General features: G+C 47.7%; 1 long non-coding RNA gene across 2 annotated transcripts; it reads left to right on the forward strand.

Annotated features, from left to right (window-relative positions):
* The first annotated feature begins 79 nt into the window (after positions 1-79).
* On the forward strand, positions 80-14,051 carry LOC109257577 (uncharacterized). 2 transcript variants are annotated; one of them, XR_002076031.2, is made up of 5 exons: positions 80-3,951; positions 6,537-6,668; positions 9,213-9,492; positions 9,698-9,910; positions 13,841-14,051. It is a non-coding gene; the product is annotated as an uncharacterized LOC109257577 (long non-coding RNA). The 2 variants fall into 2 exon arrangements; XR_002076030.2 differs by lacking the exon at positions 80-3,951 and having other exon boundaries at positions 4,081-6,668.
* The last annotated feature ends 2,317 nt before the right edge of the window (positions 14,052-16,368 follow it).

A 16,368-nucleotide genomic window follows, 5' to 3' on the forward strand; every position in this document is an offset into this window, starting at 1 on the left:
TCTCCCCCCGGGCCAATGGTTACTCCCTTGGGAAGCCCTCCCTGAGCTCCTGGGCCGAGTCAATTTCTTTGCTAGAAGTTGCCAGAGCTCCTGTGCCTCCTTCATGGCCCTTACCCTATTTCTGACCCTCCATTCTTGGCATGAACCTTGGTGTAATACCTGACTTCACTAGACTCAAAGTGCATGAGGGTAAGGCCAGGCCTGCTCTGCTCACCAGTGCTTGTCTTGTGTCAAGCCCAGGGTCCAGCACACAGGGAAAATAAAATACAGAATTGTTGACTGAGTGAATGAGTAGTTGTTTAACACAGTGAATACGTGAACAGATGGCTTTCCTTTTGCAGAGCAATGCAGGTGTCTCTGAAAGGTTGTTTGAAAGGCAAATATAAAACCAAATCTTATTCCATTTACTTTAATTACAATACTAAGGAGTGGGAATAAATCTTGCCCTTGAAATATAATAAAGCCATACATTAAAACCTGGACTGTCATTTCCACTCGTTTCCTTTCTACAATGATAATCTCCTGATAAGACATAAATAATGGCACTTAAAATAGGTTCCCGACTTGGCTCGGCCACTAACTAGCTACTGATCATCGACAAGTCACTTAAGCTCTGCGAGTCACCATTTACCTCATAGGGTTCGTGTGAGGCTCTGGGTTGGTGGTGTGAAAGCTCTTTGCAAGCAAGGTCTTATTTATTATCCATTATTCTCAAGAATATGAATAACAAGCAGGACAGGCTGCGTGCCAGAGATGGTTGAGTAGGTTTGCGGGGCTGGGGGATGGCGGCCACAGAGAAACACGGAAAGGAATGAGCTTGGTTAGGAAATTTAAGATGGGGATAGAGGGGTGGGGGATCAGAGATCATGAAGGCTGGGGGGGTTATGTCTACCAGGCTAAGCAAAAAAAGGGGGCGTGTTGGTGTCTAAAGCTGGGGAAGGTGACCTGAATAAAATCACCCTGGTGGCTGAATTCTTGGAAGCCACATGAAGGAAGGAAAGAATAACCCTCACCCTTAGGCTTGCCATGTGGTTGCACAGGAGAGATGCCGGGTGTCCCCCAGGTGACCTTGGCCTCTTAGGGCCGTGACTCTGCGGACAGGTCTGGGAGGCTGTCCAGGCGAATTCTGCTGCCCAGTGCAGCCTGAGTTCAGTCCCCAGGAGCCGGCATGGAAGCCCCCAAGCCCTGGAGTGGGAGCTAAGCCAGCAAGGCAGGGAGAGGAGGGGTGAGCAATCCGAAGCCTCCAGGGCTGGGCAGGAAAGCAGCAAATGTGAGGAGTAGGCAGCCCCTGGAAACTCCCGGAGACCGGTGTCATTCATTCATTCATTCATTCACTCACTCATTCAACAAATAATATTAATTAAACATCTCTCTAGGTGTCACGCACTGCTTGGTGCTGAAGATAGAGCATTTACATTCCAGTAGGGGAGGCCGACTACGAGAAGTAAACAAACACAGAGTAAAGTGTCAGCTTGCGATGGGTGCTATGAATAAAGATAATGCAGGGAGAAGAGAGAGTGAGGGAGGCAGTTATTTTAAGTTGGGGGACCAGGAGAGGCCTCTCTATCCTCCCTCCTCCCACACTCTCAGTGATTTAACCAGATTTCACAGGGTTTCCTGGCCTCGTTCATAGGTGCTAATGAGCAGCTAGGGGTTGGCGTGGCTACAGTGATAAAAAAGGGTTTCCCTGCATCCTCTGTATCCCTGGCCTCTGAAGTAGGCTCAGCCCCAGCCAAGGGTAGCAGGTGCAAGGCTCAAATCCTGATTAAGAGTAAGTATTCCCATGTGTCTGCACAGCTGGAAACAGCTGGCCCTCTGAGTCAGCCGAGAAGGAGGCTGCAGGCTGCAGGCCAGTGGGTGGAGGGGGCGCAGGAGGGAAGCTGCAGGCTACAGTCGTCTGTCTCCTGCTCCGACAGCCTTACTCAGAGGGGAATAGACAGACACATGGGATGCAGTAAGTCAGGGTAGGTCTCACTGCCCCAAATATGCACCTGCCCCACACCCAGTCTCTGACTGAAATCTTACCATGAGATAGTCACTTTTCTGGAAGGTACAAGGGCATCTCAAAATCTCTTTTTTTTTTCTAAGACAGATAATGGCAGGGCATGTGATGACTTTCCATCTCAAAGAGAAAACTCTTACTGTGACCCACAAGGAACTACATGATATGCTGTGCCTGCTTTTGGGGGCTGGCTTTATAATTTGGGGGAGGGGACCCAGTACAAAAGGGCAAATTGGCCCTGCTACATTATCGTGAGCTCCCTGAGGGTAGAGATTCTTATCTTTTGGTTTTAGTTTGATGGCCATTCTGTTGCCAACGCCTGGCACCCGACAGAAGCTCATTATGTATTATTGTTGAGTGAAGGTGTTTGAGTCATGATGTGGATGTGTTGGGAGGGCTTCTTTTAACTTTTAGGAAGTATTACTGCGCATTAAGCACTGGTCTACAGCAGCGGTTGTCAACCCTGGCTGCACCTGAGTATCACTGCAGGAATTCTCGAAAATCCCAATGCCAGACTCCCCGGGACCAGTTCTGTCAGAATCTAGTGGGGTGGGAATCAGAATTTTCAAAGATTCTAATGTCTGGCCAAGCTTGAGGGCCAGGGGGCTGCTGTGTCCCCCTTGCTGTCAAAGGCTGTTGGACATCCAAATCACCTGGCCACCTTGGTTACTGATCAGATACCTGGGACCGTTTTCAGAGATTTGGACGAGTAAGTTTGAGAAGGGGCTGTCCTGTTAACAAGATCCCCAGGGGATTTTGCTTACACCGAAGTCCGAGAACCTGAATTATCTTGGATTCTCTGATTGTGCCCATTTTATAGACAAGAAAGAATAGACTGAGAGAGGCTGTGTAGTTTGTCCATGGTAACTGGCAGAACAGGGATTCAAACCCAGGGCTTCTGAAACCATGATCTGAGCTTACCCACTAGCTCCCCTGCCTTTTCTCTGTCACAAAAACTAGGTGTGCTCCAAGAGTAGTGGGGTGATTTGGTTGTGAAAAACAAAGGTAAGATTAAATAAAGATAGGATGCATCTATTATTGTCTATTTTGAAGATGGACAAGTTGGTTACCAGCTCTGTGGTGATGAAACAAGTCTGGCGGGGAACTGACCTCCATCCCAAGGATCACTTGGGTTGGAAGAGCTAGGATTCCAACCCAGTTCTCGAGGCCTAGGATCTAGGCCATTTTCCTTAGACCCTCCCTCAAGTTCCACATTAGTAAGCAAATTGGTAAGCTCTTAGGGCATCCCAGAATCCTCGCTGCTTGTGCTTGGCACACAGTAGGCTCTCAAGCAATGATGGCCAGAGGTATGGCTGACTGGATGGATGGATAGATAGGGGAGGCTGTGAAAGGGTCTGAGTGGCACACATCTCTTTGGTGGGTTTACACTCTATTTTCAAGTAGAGTTGCGACCACTAGAGGGCGATATCGGACAAGAGAAACAAAAGAACTGCTTCACCGTTGTTTCTAGGACTGGAGAAAATAATACATTTGTGGCTGTGGATTTAAATCAAAAGGAGGCTCTAATTCACAGAGCAATTAAAGTGAGCATTGCTTTACCCTGAGTTTATAGGCTGATGGGAACCTTTCTCAAGCCACAGTAACACATGGGGCCATCCCTGACCTTTCTAGATTGAAAATCAACAGATTAAGAGGGGAGGAGGGGAAATCTTGGCCATCTTGGCCATCAAGGATGTTTATAGATAATAGCAGATTAAAAAAAAAAAAAGACATTTTATAGCTTCCCAGACTTTTACAACATTGATGGGAGTTAATGTTTCGAGAAATGGTATTATGATGAAGTTGTATGCTGAATTAATTTTCCATAAATAAAACCATACATTTTTACAGATTGTTTTTTCTTCCCTATCATGGAGGTGTGTGCTGTCCGTGGATAAAAGTTCTCTCCCTTCTTTCTTCTGACCTCTCTCCTCTCCATGAGCCTCGGGGTAAGAGAGACCTGGGTTTGTATCTGAGCTGTGTTGCCACTGGTTGTGTGACCTTGGGTTCATCACTTTACTGCTTTGAGGTCAGAGTTGTCAACTAGAAAATAGCAGGGGGGGGGGGGGCACTGAAGGTTTGTCATGAGGTCCAAAGAGAGAACTTGTGGAAAAGGGTCGCATGCGGAGCCCTCAACGCATGGTGGCCACCTTCCTTATTATGCCCCCTTTTACTTGGAAGATGCTCCTTCCAGCTTCTCCCTGCCCCTTCTCTTCTCTCCTTTTGCCTCAGGCACCAAAAGTTCTGTTGTCAAAAGAATAGCTAAGTCTTTAGGGAGAGTTCAGAGCCAATTGTTCCTCCCTGGGGCCACCACTACTGACCCAAGATCACAGTTGAGAAGAAACTGAACTGGAGAGAGACCCAGAGGAATGAATTCCAAATGGCAGCCTTTCAGACTCACGTCTACTTAGTGCTAACAATCGTTACAATTATAGTAACATTTCCTGGCATATATGATGTGATATGCTCTGTGCCCCATGTTTTGTACGCATTATCCCCTTTAATTCTTACCACAATCTTATAAGCTAGGTGTTTCAGCATGTTCTTTTTACGGGTGAGGAAACTGAGGATCTGTTGAGAAGGAGGCCAGGAATAAAACGTGTCCTTCATTCATGTGATTCCAAGGCGACTTCATAGAAGGGTGTATGTAAGCGTGTCAGCAAGGTTGAAAGGAAGGCAAGGGCACATGACAGAGAGACCTGGGAAAACATTATGGTGGAGGAGTCATTTGAACATGGCCTTCTGGATTAGTTCGGGTCTCAACAGGCAGAGATGAGGAGGGAAGAAAGCATTAGAGGCTGGAAGGAACCACCAGGAGCCACGGCAGAGAGGCATGGGGTTTGTTTTGGCGACACGGACTTGTCGGTAATGCATCACCGTATGAGGTAGGTGCTACCTATCATTATTTGCATTTTACAGAGGAGGAAAATGAGGTACAGAGAGGGTGATTAATTTGGCTGAGGTCACACAGCTAAGCGGTAGAGCTGGGATTTGAACTACCATCTGTCTGACTCCAGAGCCTTTTCAGGGTGGAGATCACATATGGGTCTCAAATCAGTCAGCAACTAAGGGAAGGCTTTAGTATTTGCAGCTTCTGGGAAGATTCTAGGCCCAGCAGCCACCCATGCCCAAAGCAGCATACCAGTGCTCCTCCCCCCACCCCCAAAATTTGTGGGGGCCAGGAGGGAGAGAATAGTGGGAACAGGACAATTTTCAGATTCTCAGATAACTGCAGTGAGGCTGTACATTTGCAGAGCACCTACATTTTTCCTCCCTCCTTCCTGGGATCAGGTTACTCTCTTGCATTCTTTTACATTTCATAATAATGGCTTGTTAACCACATGCTGGATCCTGAGATGACAATGAGGTCTGGAGTTGGTTTGGAAGCCTGCTGGAGGTCACGTAGCATCGAGTGGTGGATGGGGGTTTCAATCCCAGCCTGAGCCATTCACCATGGCTTTGCTGCACCACCACCCCCCCCCCCCCCACACCCCCTCGCCATGCTTCTTTTGCTTCTCACAATGGCCCAAGACAGGTCTTTGGGCTCAGTAAATCTGACCTGCTTGCCATGACTTGAGGTTGGTCAGCTAGCCCAGAGGCCAGATCCTGACTCCTGGTCCAGTGCCCTCTCTGCTGCCCCCACCTCCCAAGTCTGTCCTGAGGCAGCAGGTGCTGATGGACCCCAAGTGTCCACTGTACCTCCACAGTCAAGGTCTTGGCCTCACATTTTTGTCCCCTGGGAGCTCTGCCCAGAGAGGGCAGGAAACCCAGGTCACTGGTGGATCTGTTCATGTGGGTTTTAGGATCAATGGAATCCTGGCTCATTTCATGTCTGTGAACAGAACCCACCTTGGCCCTGGAGGGACATTTGTAGAACTGGGGCAATATTCACAGATGGACCAGGGAATGATTTTAATGCCCATATTGAAATCTCATTTAGAGGAAGGTAAGGTATGAGGGGCACCAGAGGGGATTCCCCCTGCGAATTTAGGGGGATTTCCAAGGTGGCAGTGAGAGTGGGGAGAGGACAGAAGGGAGTGTGTACATTCATTCCCTCATTCAGTTTTTCATCTCTTTGCTCAGCACACACACCCTGAGCAAGCTGTGTTCTATTCTGTGCCAGGCTGTGTTCAAGGCATGAGAGGAACAGCAGGGAAGAAAACAGACAAAATGCTCGCCCTCACAGTGCCCTTATTCTATTGCTGATAGCGGTGCGGTGGGGTGGGGTGAGCAAATACAATGAATACATAGTAAATTAGGTGATGGTGACAGTGACTTAACAAATCAGGGAAGGGAGGAGGGGAGGGCTGGTGGAGTTGAATCTGTCTGCATACGGACCTTCATTCTAGTTCCAGGTGGAGTTAGAATCAGGTTGTTTTTGTTTTTGTTTTTGTTTTTCTAAACAAGCAGGTCATTATTCAGAAAACCCAGATTCACCCTATATGGGTAAAATGCAGGTAAGTCCAACACCTGGCAGGGGACTCTTAGAGCCAAGGAGGGACTTAAGGGTGAAATTATTCTCTGCTCCATACAGGGCCAGTTCACGCAGAGCCGGGGACCCCAGGCCCACCCTTGACTGGTGGGTAGGGAACAGCACTGACCCGGGTGGTCAAGACCAGTATGGATGTGTGTTCTGCTGCCACAGGCTGCCCTGAAGAGACAGAGGGTATGTATGTATTTATTAATAGGGAGAAAGAGAGGGCAGGAGAGGAGCAGAAAGACAGAGAGAGAATACTAAACAGGCTCTGTGCTGTCAGTGCAGAGCCTGATGCAGGGCTCGATCTCACAAACCGCGAGATCATGACCTGAGCCCAAACCAAGAGTCAGACACTTAACCGACCAAGCCACCCAGGTGCTCCATCTTGCTGGCCGTTATGGAGATGGCCGGGAATTCTGGGATGGGCTTTCCCCATCATGAGGCCATAAACCTGAAGTGAGATATAAGCTCATCATGTTACATGTTAAACGTGGGTTCAGGAGCTGAACCAAATCTTCATCAGCACCTTCAGTTTAAGGTCCACAGACACCCCCTTCTTTTACAGACCATCTGGAGGCCCAAGAATCAGATTTATGAGACAATGGCTCTCTTTTGCTTGGAAACTTAGGTAGTCCAAAAGGAGCTGTGTTGGGATCTGTACTAAGATATTTATGAACTTTTTTGAATGCTAAAAGTAATTTTGTATTTTTAAATTATTTTGAATTTTTTGTGACTTTTCATCCACTCATGAAGTGCCAGTCATTGAAAAGGATTTATAGAGCACCTTCTAGGGATCAGATGCTGTCCTAGATGTCGTGGTCTTTGTGCCCATGCTGCTAACAGTCTAGTGACACACACAGATAAATAAATCAGTGGTTGTAATATGGGGCTATGAGGGAGGAACTTGAGGGTTGTTTTGGGAGATACTTAAACATGGAGGTCAGGGATGGCTTCCTGGAGGAAATAATGCCAGAACTGGAAGGAGGTGACTGGATAAAGAGGCTTGGGAAGACCATTAGATCCTTAAGAAAGAGCAGGGCCAAGCCCGGAGTGGAGAGCAGGAATGTGTACAGCTGTAGCTGTATGGGGTGGGGGGGGTGGTGAGGTAGAGGTGAGCGATGGTGCATTAGACAGCTAGGGTAACAAAGGACCAAACTGGGAGGCATCCACTGGGAGGCATCTTTTTTTTTTTTTTTTTTAAGTTTTCATTTATTGAGAGAGAGAATGGAGGAGGGGCAGAGAGAGAGGGAGAAAGAGAATTCCAAGCAGGCTCCACACTTTCAGTGCAGAGCGTGATGTGGGGCTCGAACTCACTAACTGTGAGGTCATGACCTAAGGCGAAACCAAGAATTGGACACTCAACCGACTGAGCCACCCAGGAGCCCTGGGAAGCAACTTATAAGGACACTAGTCACATTGGATTCGAGTCTACTATAACGATGCCATTTTGACTTAATCACCTCTTTAAAGGCTCTGTGTCCAAATACAGTCCCATTCTAAGGTACTGGAGGTTGGGGCTTCAACATGTGAATTTGGGGGACATGATTCAGATCATAACACATGGGCAGTGCCTAGATCACACAAGGCCTGGGAACCGTGTTAAGGACTTTATCTGAAGACGAGGAGGAGTCACAGCAGAGACTGAGGCAGGGTGACAGTGCCCGTGTTTGCATTTTATAGATTCTTACAGCAGCAAGGGGAAAGAGTTGGAGAAGGATGGAGATGGGTTTGCAAGTGGTTGGGTGACCCTCTAAGAGAATCTGGCAGAAGAAGGAGAGACTCAGGAGGCAGAAACAATAGGATTTGTGATGGGCCACCTGTGGGAGCAGGGCAGGGGAGTGTCAGGGTGAGCTGGATTTCTGGTTTGGGCCCCTGGGTGGGCCGTGGAAATCGTCACCGAGCGTCCTGGAGGAGAGCCTGGTCCAGGTGAGGGGAAGGAGACAAGTCCAAGGTGGGGGGCAGGCTGGTTTGAGGGGCCTGTGGGACATCTGAGCGGAGGCAGGTTTCCAGCTCTGGAAAGACGTCTGAAAGTCTGGTTTGGAGATGTGAATTTGGGACTCATTAGCTCTGGATGGTAATTGAAGCCATGGGAACGGATGAGGGAGGGGTGCTGAGCCATGAGTTTGAATATGCAGAAGCGAGGTGAAACTCCTCTTATTAAAGCTGGAGAGGTGTGTGTGTAGAATGACTAGCCTCCCTGCTGATACAGAGACCCAGGTCATCGTCCTGCCCATGTTCTCCTATCTGAGAGCTACCGGGAGCCTGGGGTGAGGAGAGAATCTAGGGTCTCCTGGGTGTTAGCTCCCTTCCTGAGGCCTGAGGGCATTTAATCAGCTTTTGACACTTAATGAGTCACTGGACACCCTCCCAGCTGAGTCAGCCCAGGTACCCCTCCCGGGAAGGACACGCTAGGAACTCTTACAGGCTGCACCACCTGCCTTGTTGATCAGAGGGGAGGGAGGGAGGGGGTGGAGTGTCTTTCCCGGCCAGCACACTGCAGCGTCCTGTCTACACAGGGATAGACAAGAATAATGACGCCAATGAACTAAATATGTTTGCCGGGCTTGAGGATGTGTGACACATGTTTTTGCTAATAGCAATAGATTTGTCCTTTTAAGATGTCTTTCCTGAGCCACTTTTAAAATAATAACAGCTGACATTTATAGAGTCCTCACTAGATTCCAGACAACATGTGGGGCCTTTGACCTGTGTCGTCTCGATTCGTCCTCACAGGTGGGCACTGTGGTGATTCCCGTTTTGCTGGTGAAGACAGCGAAGCTTGGAGAGGTGAAGAAGCTAGGTTGTGCAGTTTGTGAACGGAGGGGCCTGGAAGGGAGCCCTAGCAGGCTGATGTCAAGCCCTCCCACAGCTAGTCATTGTGCCACATGGCTGCCATCAAGTGTGTTCCTTCGTGGAAGTGAGACCTTCATGAACCTCATGTGTTTCCCTGGCCTCATAGTCAAAACACCTGGGGGTCATCCCCAGCTCCTCCACACGCTGGTGTGTGACTGGGGTAATTTGCTCACCTTTCTGTATCTCGGTCTTCTATCTCCCGTAAGACGAAATAATAGTGCCTACTAGAACAGGATTTGGGGGTGGGTATAATGGCAATACATAATGGTTATGAAGCACTTATCTCCATGCTGAGAACATAGCAAGTGCCTGTGGCACATGTATTGCCCACAGCTGTCCATCTCAATATCGACACCATCCCACAGGCTCTTTTACCCGTGTGATGGCGACACTGCTTCACTGACCATTAGGTTTAGAGTCCCTCCTTTTGGACCAGGATGCATCGTGGTAAATGCCTTGGCCAACAGAGTACAATGGAAGTAATACTATGTGACTTCTGAGACTAGATCATGAAAGTGTCCGCCTGCCTCTTTCACTCAATCTTGAGTCATGTGCCCCGGGGAGCCTTGTGTCAACAGGTAAGTGGGCTGGTTAACCGGCTGCCATTGTGTTGGAGAGGGCATGTAGTAGGGAGACCCTCACAGAGACAGAGTGATACCCGGGAGCCCCAGCTCTTCCAGCTTCCCGCTGTGTGAGTCTTCTCTCCCTGGGCACCAGCCAGAGTGAATGAGGTGAAGGGCCCCACCTCTGAGCCCAGTGTAGCTGATGCCGAGTAGAGCAGAGACGAACTGTCTCAACCAAGCCCTGCCCCGTTGCAGATTTGTGAGCAAAATAAATGTTTTTCTTTTAAGCCCCTATGTTTGGGGGTGGTTTCTTATGCAGATTAGATAATGAGAACAATGCCCAATAAATGGCTTTTGATGTTATTACTTCTGCCTGAATTAGTGCACTGTCACTATACATCAGAAAGATAATGTCCTGAGGTGGGGTAAATTTTGCTCCAAACTGTGTCAACTCCTATTGGCTGTTTGGGAGTTAATAAGTGGCTATAAAAGTTGATCGGATTGGAGCGCCTGGGTGGCTCGGTCGGTTGAGTGTCTGACTCTTGATGTTGGCTCAGGTCATGATCCCAAAGTTGTGGGATTGAGCCCCACATCGGACCCTACGCTTAGCGTTGTGGAATCTGCTTGAGGTTCTCTCTCTCTCTCTCTCTCTCTCTCTCTCTCCCTGCCCCTCTCTCTCCCTCTGCTTCTCCCACCCCACTTGCTCTCTCTCTCTCTTTCAAAAAAAAAAAAAAAAAAGCTGATTGGATCATCTGAGATCCAAGGGTTTATACTATGCAAATGAAAGACAGCCAGGATGAAATCCCTGTATGTGGCAGTGCAGGGAGAGGGTTCTTCTCTGTAAGCCTCCATAAGCTAAGGCAATACATCCTTTGGCATATTCATATTAACCATTCTCTAATATTTTCCTGTCAACAATATCACTTCAGCCACAACATATACTTCCTAGTTGGTGTACGACAGGGGTTCTTCACCCCACATTCCAGTTGGGCAAACTGAGACATAGTGAAGAGAGGTGACAAAATTCAAGCACATACGGCCAGTTAGGGGCAGAGCAAAGAAAGTATACTCTCCTTGCCGTTAGAGTCTAGCTCTTCAACCTGTTAGCTGTGTGACCTTAGGCAAGCTAATTAGCCTCTCTGTGCCTAAATTTTCTCATCTGTCAAATAAGGATAAAACTGGTACTCCTTCAGAGGGTTGTGGTGAGGATTAAATGAGATATGTCATGTGAAGTGTTTAGGATGCTCCTGGCGTATAAGAAATGGCTAGGAAGCGGCTGAATTGGGGTTTTAGATTAGGTGGTCTAATTCCAGACTCCAGACTGGTGAGCCCACATCCTGGTAATTCTCATCAATCCCCCCAAAAGCTAGACAGCAATATCCCAGGTATCCCACTGTTCCCCACAGGGCATGATTTGAGTTCTCCCTGGGCACTCTTCTGTGTGCACTGTGCCTTGAATACATGATGCCCTAAATTGAAGGAAGCACCATTCCCTCCTCTTTTATTAATGCAGCCCAAGATTACACTGCTATTTTGGCAGTCACATCATACTGTTGACTCATCCTGAGCCGACAGTCAAAATCCTAAGTGTTCCTTCCACCTGTGCCAGCATCAAGCTGCATTCCTTCCCAGCTATGATCGGTGCAGTTGGAGAATTTAAAAATCTGACTACAGAATTGCGTAGCTTGTTAGCTTATGCTCAGCGCTGTAGCCAGTCTGAGAAAGAACCCAGGTGAGCTCCTCCTCCTTGGGTTCCTGGACACACCCCATACGTCTTGAATATACCCTCTCTTTTGTTCTTTAGTTAATTTGAGTGCCTTGCTGTTACTTGCAGCGGGAAAAGCAAGTCACGGACTGGCTTCTGACTGGTCCCTGTGTAGGAAGACAGGAGGCATGGCCTGGAAGCTTGTGCCATGTGCTAGGTCCAAGGCCCAACTCTGATAAGTTGCCACCTGAATAGGACAGAGCTGAAGACAGAGGCTGTGTTCTGGGAGGACACTCACTGGCATAATGAATCAGGCTTCTAGCATATTGGTTGTTCAGATGGCTCCCAACCGCCCTCAATGTGCTGTCATCTAACCCATGTTTTTCCAGTGCCCACAAGGATGCAATGATATTTTCGTCATGTCTCATTTCTGGCTGAACTACAAACTGGCCTAGTTTGGGCCAGGTGTCTGCCTGCCTGTGCTCTGATCGGCTGTTGCAAAGGGCAGACTCTTCAGTTCAAACCTGTCCTCAGAGAAGTGGCTGTGGAAGTTGGACAGGCACCCCAAAATGCTCGTGTATAGGGGGTTAATCACATTCATGTTAGGATATTTCTTTGGTAAATCCCCCCAATTTAACTTACAGTTAATTTAATTTGTACCATTTAAAATTCTGTATCAGTGAAGCTAAGGCTAGAATTACTTTAGCAGGACCAAGCTGGTAGTTCCTTTTGGGAGTAATGCTCTGCTGGGCATCTCGTGCATTATTGTCTGACATTCTTGCTTAAGATGGTCTAGATCAGCCTCAGCGTCCCTTCTTGGGAAACTTTACTTGAGCTCCCTATAGGAAACAGTGTTACCTTCACTCCAAGCTAACGGAGGGGACTTTTCCGAAGGTGTGGGCAGAATTAAAGGAATCCAGCCAAGGAAGGTGATGCCTTCCTGGAGCTAGCGAGAGCTGCAAGGCTTACCCCTGCTGGACTGGAATAGGCAGGGGAGGGCGCAGTCCTTGAGGCCAGAAGGAAGTGGTCATAGTTGCAGGGATTGTAGGAAAGGGCACCTGGCAGGATCTGCCTTATGTAGAGGGAGGCGGCCCACAGGTAGTCACCCAGCAGGGAGGAGCTGAGAAAATAAATACCTCAACCTCATTTTCTCCTCTCCCTCAATCTCCTGGCAGTGTCTCAATTGGCTGAATCTAACTGGGAGTCAGAGGGCAAGAGATCCTGTGAAAACAGTCCTTACATGCTAGCCTACTGCGGGCACCAAGAAGGATGGAAATAGGTGGAAAGTGGATCTGGTGGCAGGGTGGGGCGCGGGGGTGGGGTGGAATGGAAAATATGCAGCTCATCTTAAACGGGGTCCCTGCTCTTTGCTCCCCAGATCACCGCTGTTTCTAATTCACTGCAGTTACCAGGAGATTAGGTATGTGGTGAGGACTGCGTCTGAGTTGTTCATTGCTCTATTCCCAGTGCTCGACACTGGGCCTGGTTTGCTGTGGTGTGCAATAGAGCTTGGAAAATGACTGGGGGGATATACGTCTGGGGTCACCACATGGGCCATACATGACTGGGAGCAGTGAATCACCCAGAACCCTGCTTGCACATGAAAGGGACTGTTCGGGGGGTTGGGGGGATAAACAGGTGCACAACTGAGTGAACAGATGAATTATATGGGTGGAACACCTTCAAAATCCCATGCTGCCAAGTCTGTGTCACAATTTGACCCCAAATTCATTAAATTCAGCAAGACTTGTTCCTTCCTTAGAGGCACGGCAGCATATGCATCTGTCATTGTCTCTCACCCTGTGCCCACACCATCCCGTTCTGATAGCTTCTCCTCCATTTCTTCTGAAGCAGACCAGGGATGGTCACCTTAGATCACCTGTTCAACCCTGGTCTAGGGGTGAGCTGTGATGGAGGCTGAGATGATCAGACTGTCCATGGGAATGGGAATTGGCTGCAAATCCCCCAATGTTGAATAATATGTTGCTTCTTATTTTTCCACTTTTTTTTGTTTTTGTTTTTGTTTTTGCTTAAGTGTCTCAGAGATAATTGTTGTTCATAGTCAAAGAACTGATGCACTCAGATACCCAGAGGAGAATTCCAGACTGACCAGGCTGTACCGTGATGAGGCCATAAACCGTCTTGGGCTTTACAGCTGCACTTTTGGGGTTTGAATCCCAGGGCTGTCACTTCTTAGCTGTGTGACCTTAGGCAAGTTACTTACCTTCTCTGTGTTTCAGTTTCTTAATCCTCAAAATGGGAGGGTTAAAAGAGTTAAAGCATGCAAACACTTAACTCCAGCGCCTGCTACATGATGAACACTCATTAAATATCACCAGGATCCTGACCATCCAAGCAATTTGAGAAGGAAAAGAAAAATTGATGGAATTGTACTTTCTTAAATAGTGGAAAAAAGAAATTCACACTCATGGAATAAATTGGAATGAATTAGCTGTTTCTCAAGGGCCACTCATCTCTTCCTTTCCACTCTGATGCGGGGTGGGGATAGAGAAAAAAGGATCTGAAGCTGCGTCCAAAGGGGCCGTTCAAAAATGAGCTGGTGCTTTTATATTTTTCAAGAAAATCTAAAGACCAATGACCGTATCTGGTATTGTCTCTTCCTTTCTGAGAAAGTTCATGAGTTCTTCGCCCTGAATAAGCTTGGTTCTCTACGTCTTCCCACAAGGAAATTAAATTTTCAGGTCCTGCACAAAAGTTTAGTTATCACTAATATAATCATTGGTGCTGTCACTGTAGGGCTGTAGGAGCGGGAAGGGGGTGGAGGATGGATGTGACAGTGATGAGGAAATATTCCTGGCTCCCTTTCTCAGACATGCAGACACGGGGTTATGCGCACGCACACACATATAATACACAATGTGAAACACTCCCTCAAGTACGTACCAGCACAACCACATGCATCTGTTCACAAAAAGATGCACTTTCTCATGAGCAGTTATTATCCTGAGTGTTTTTCAACAAACTCAACCCAACCCACATTTTGGTGGGGGTGTTTACTCAGCCGGAGCTAAGCATTGAGGGAGGCAGGGGGAAGGGCTTGCTACCGGCATGATTATGTCCTGGTCCTGCCTTCCAGGAGATTTCAAAGCAATGTACTGGGAGACAGAGACACTTCCCAGCAGCCAATAAAAGGTACACTGCGATAAGGGCTACACGAGAAACTAAGAAATTGCTAAAGATTGCTTCCTTTCTTTACCTTGTTTTTTAATGGGATTCTGGAGTTTCATACATTCTCAGTGCAGTTTTGGAGTCAACCAGCCTCGTTCTGCATTGGTCTGGATTTGAATGTTACATTTACTACTTCAAAGCAGTGACACTTTTGAACCTGGTTTCTTAGTCTACAGGGTATTAATATTACCTGTGTGTAAGATAGTGTTCTGCTGCAAAAACAGAGATCGAATGGTAGTGGCTTAACCAAGGAAGAGTGTGTTTTTCTCACGTTAACAAGCAGTTCAGGGGTGGGTAATCCTGTATTGGTGCCATTGTTCATGGGACTCATCAGGGACCCAGGCTCCCTCTGTCTTGCTACCCAAGCACCCAGGGCCACAAGGTGGCTAAGACATGAGCATGTTGCATTTGTCTCCCTTTGAAGAGCTTTCTGGAGAGTCCCACTAAGTGACTCCATCTTACGCCTCATTGGCCACAACTATGCCAGGATGACCAACGACACCTGCAAAGGAAGCTGGGATCCTGAGTATTTTAACTGAACACAGTGTTGCCTGAAACAAAACCGAGGTTCTGTGAAGGAAGAAGGGGAGACCCCAGCAGTTTCTAACACACTGTCTCAGAATTGTTAAGAAGATTCCCTGAGCTTATTCATGTCAAGCTCAGTCCAATGCCTGACATGTGGTAACTATTGTTATCAGTCGACGCTCTCCCCAATGTCTTCTCTGAGGATCCCCTGGTGATGTCCTGGCCAATGGACACTCAGTCTCCTCACTGTCCTAGTGCTCCCCCGACCATAGTGCTCATGCCTCATGACTCATGCAATCTCAGCTTCTCCAGAAAGTCTTCCCTCACCTCTTCTGATCACCTCTCAGATATCATCTGCTCTTTTGCAAACCTGTAGCACAAAATGATTATATCACTCAGTTGTAATTTAACATAAATTTCCTGGTGTAACTAAGTCTGCATTTGTGTGTTTATTTTTTCCTCCCAACTTATAAGGCAGAAATTATATTTTATTCCTACATCACTGCCTCAAAGCTCTCATTACTGTTCTTACACATCGTAGGTGCCTACACTGAATAGATTATGGGGCGTTCTGAAGTAGCCAGCTTTGGTTCCAGTTGCTAGGAGGGCTGGGATGTGGTAGGCCAGGGATTTATTCACATGTGTGCAATAATAAATCAAGCCCTTTTGGGCATTTGCTGTTCTGTCTATGTAGCTAAGATAGCCAGGCTGTGGTCTAATAAATGTGCACTGTGGTCACTCTCTGAACAAGACGGGGGGGGGGGGGGGGGGGGCGGGGGGGGAAGGTGAGGCTTTGAATGCTATCTGAAATCAAGAAATCATTCATTCCGTCAATTGAACCCCTGCTGTGTGCTAGGAATAGTGCTGAATAAGGACTGCTTGGTCCCATGTCATTTCCCCTAAGGTCTTTCTTTCTACCTTGAGGTAGGATGAGCTCGTTGTTCAGCAATACTCACTTTCTTCAGGTTTTGAATCAAGGGGACTTCCTGGAGCCTATCAATTTCAAAACCATTTCCTAAAGTAGACCTGTCCTCTTGCTTTCAGAGGGACTCTT

This window comes from Panthera pardus, unplaced genomic scaffold, assembly GCF_024362965.1.
Source record: "Panthera pardus isolate Hobbes unplaced genomic scaffold, ASM2436296v1 HiC_scaffold_2, whole genome shotgun sequence".
NCBI lineage: Eukaryota > Metazoa > Chordata > Mammalia > Carnivora > Felidae > Panthera > Panthera pardus.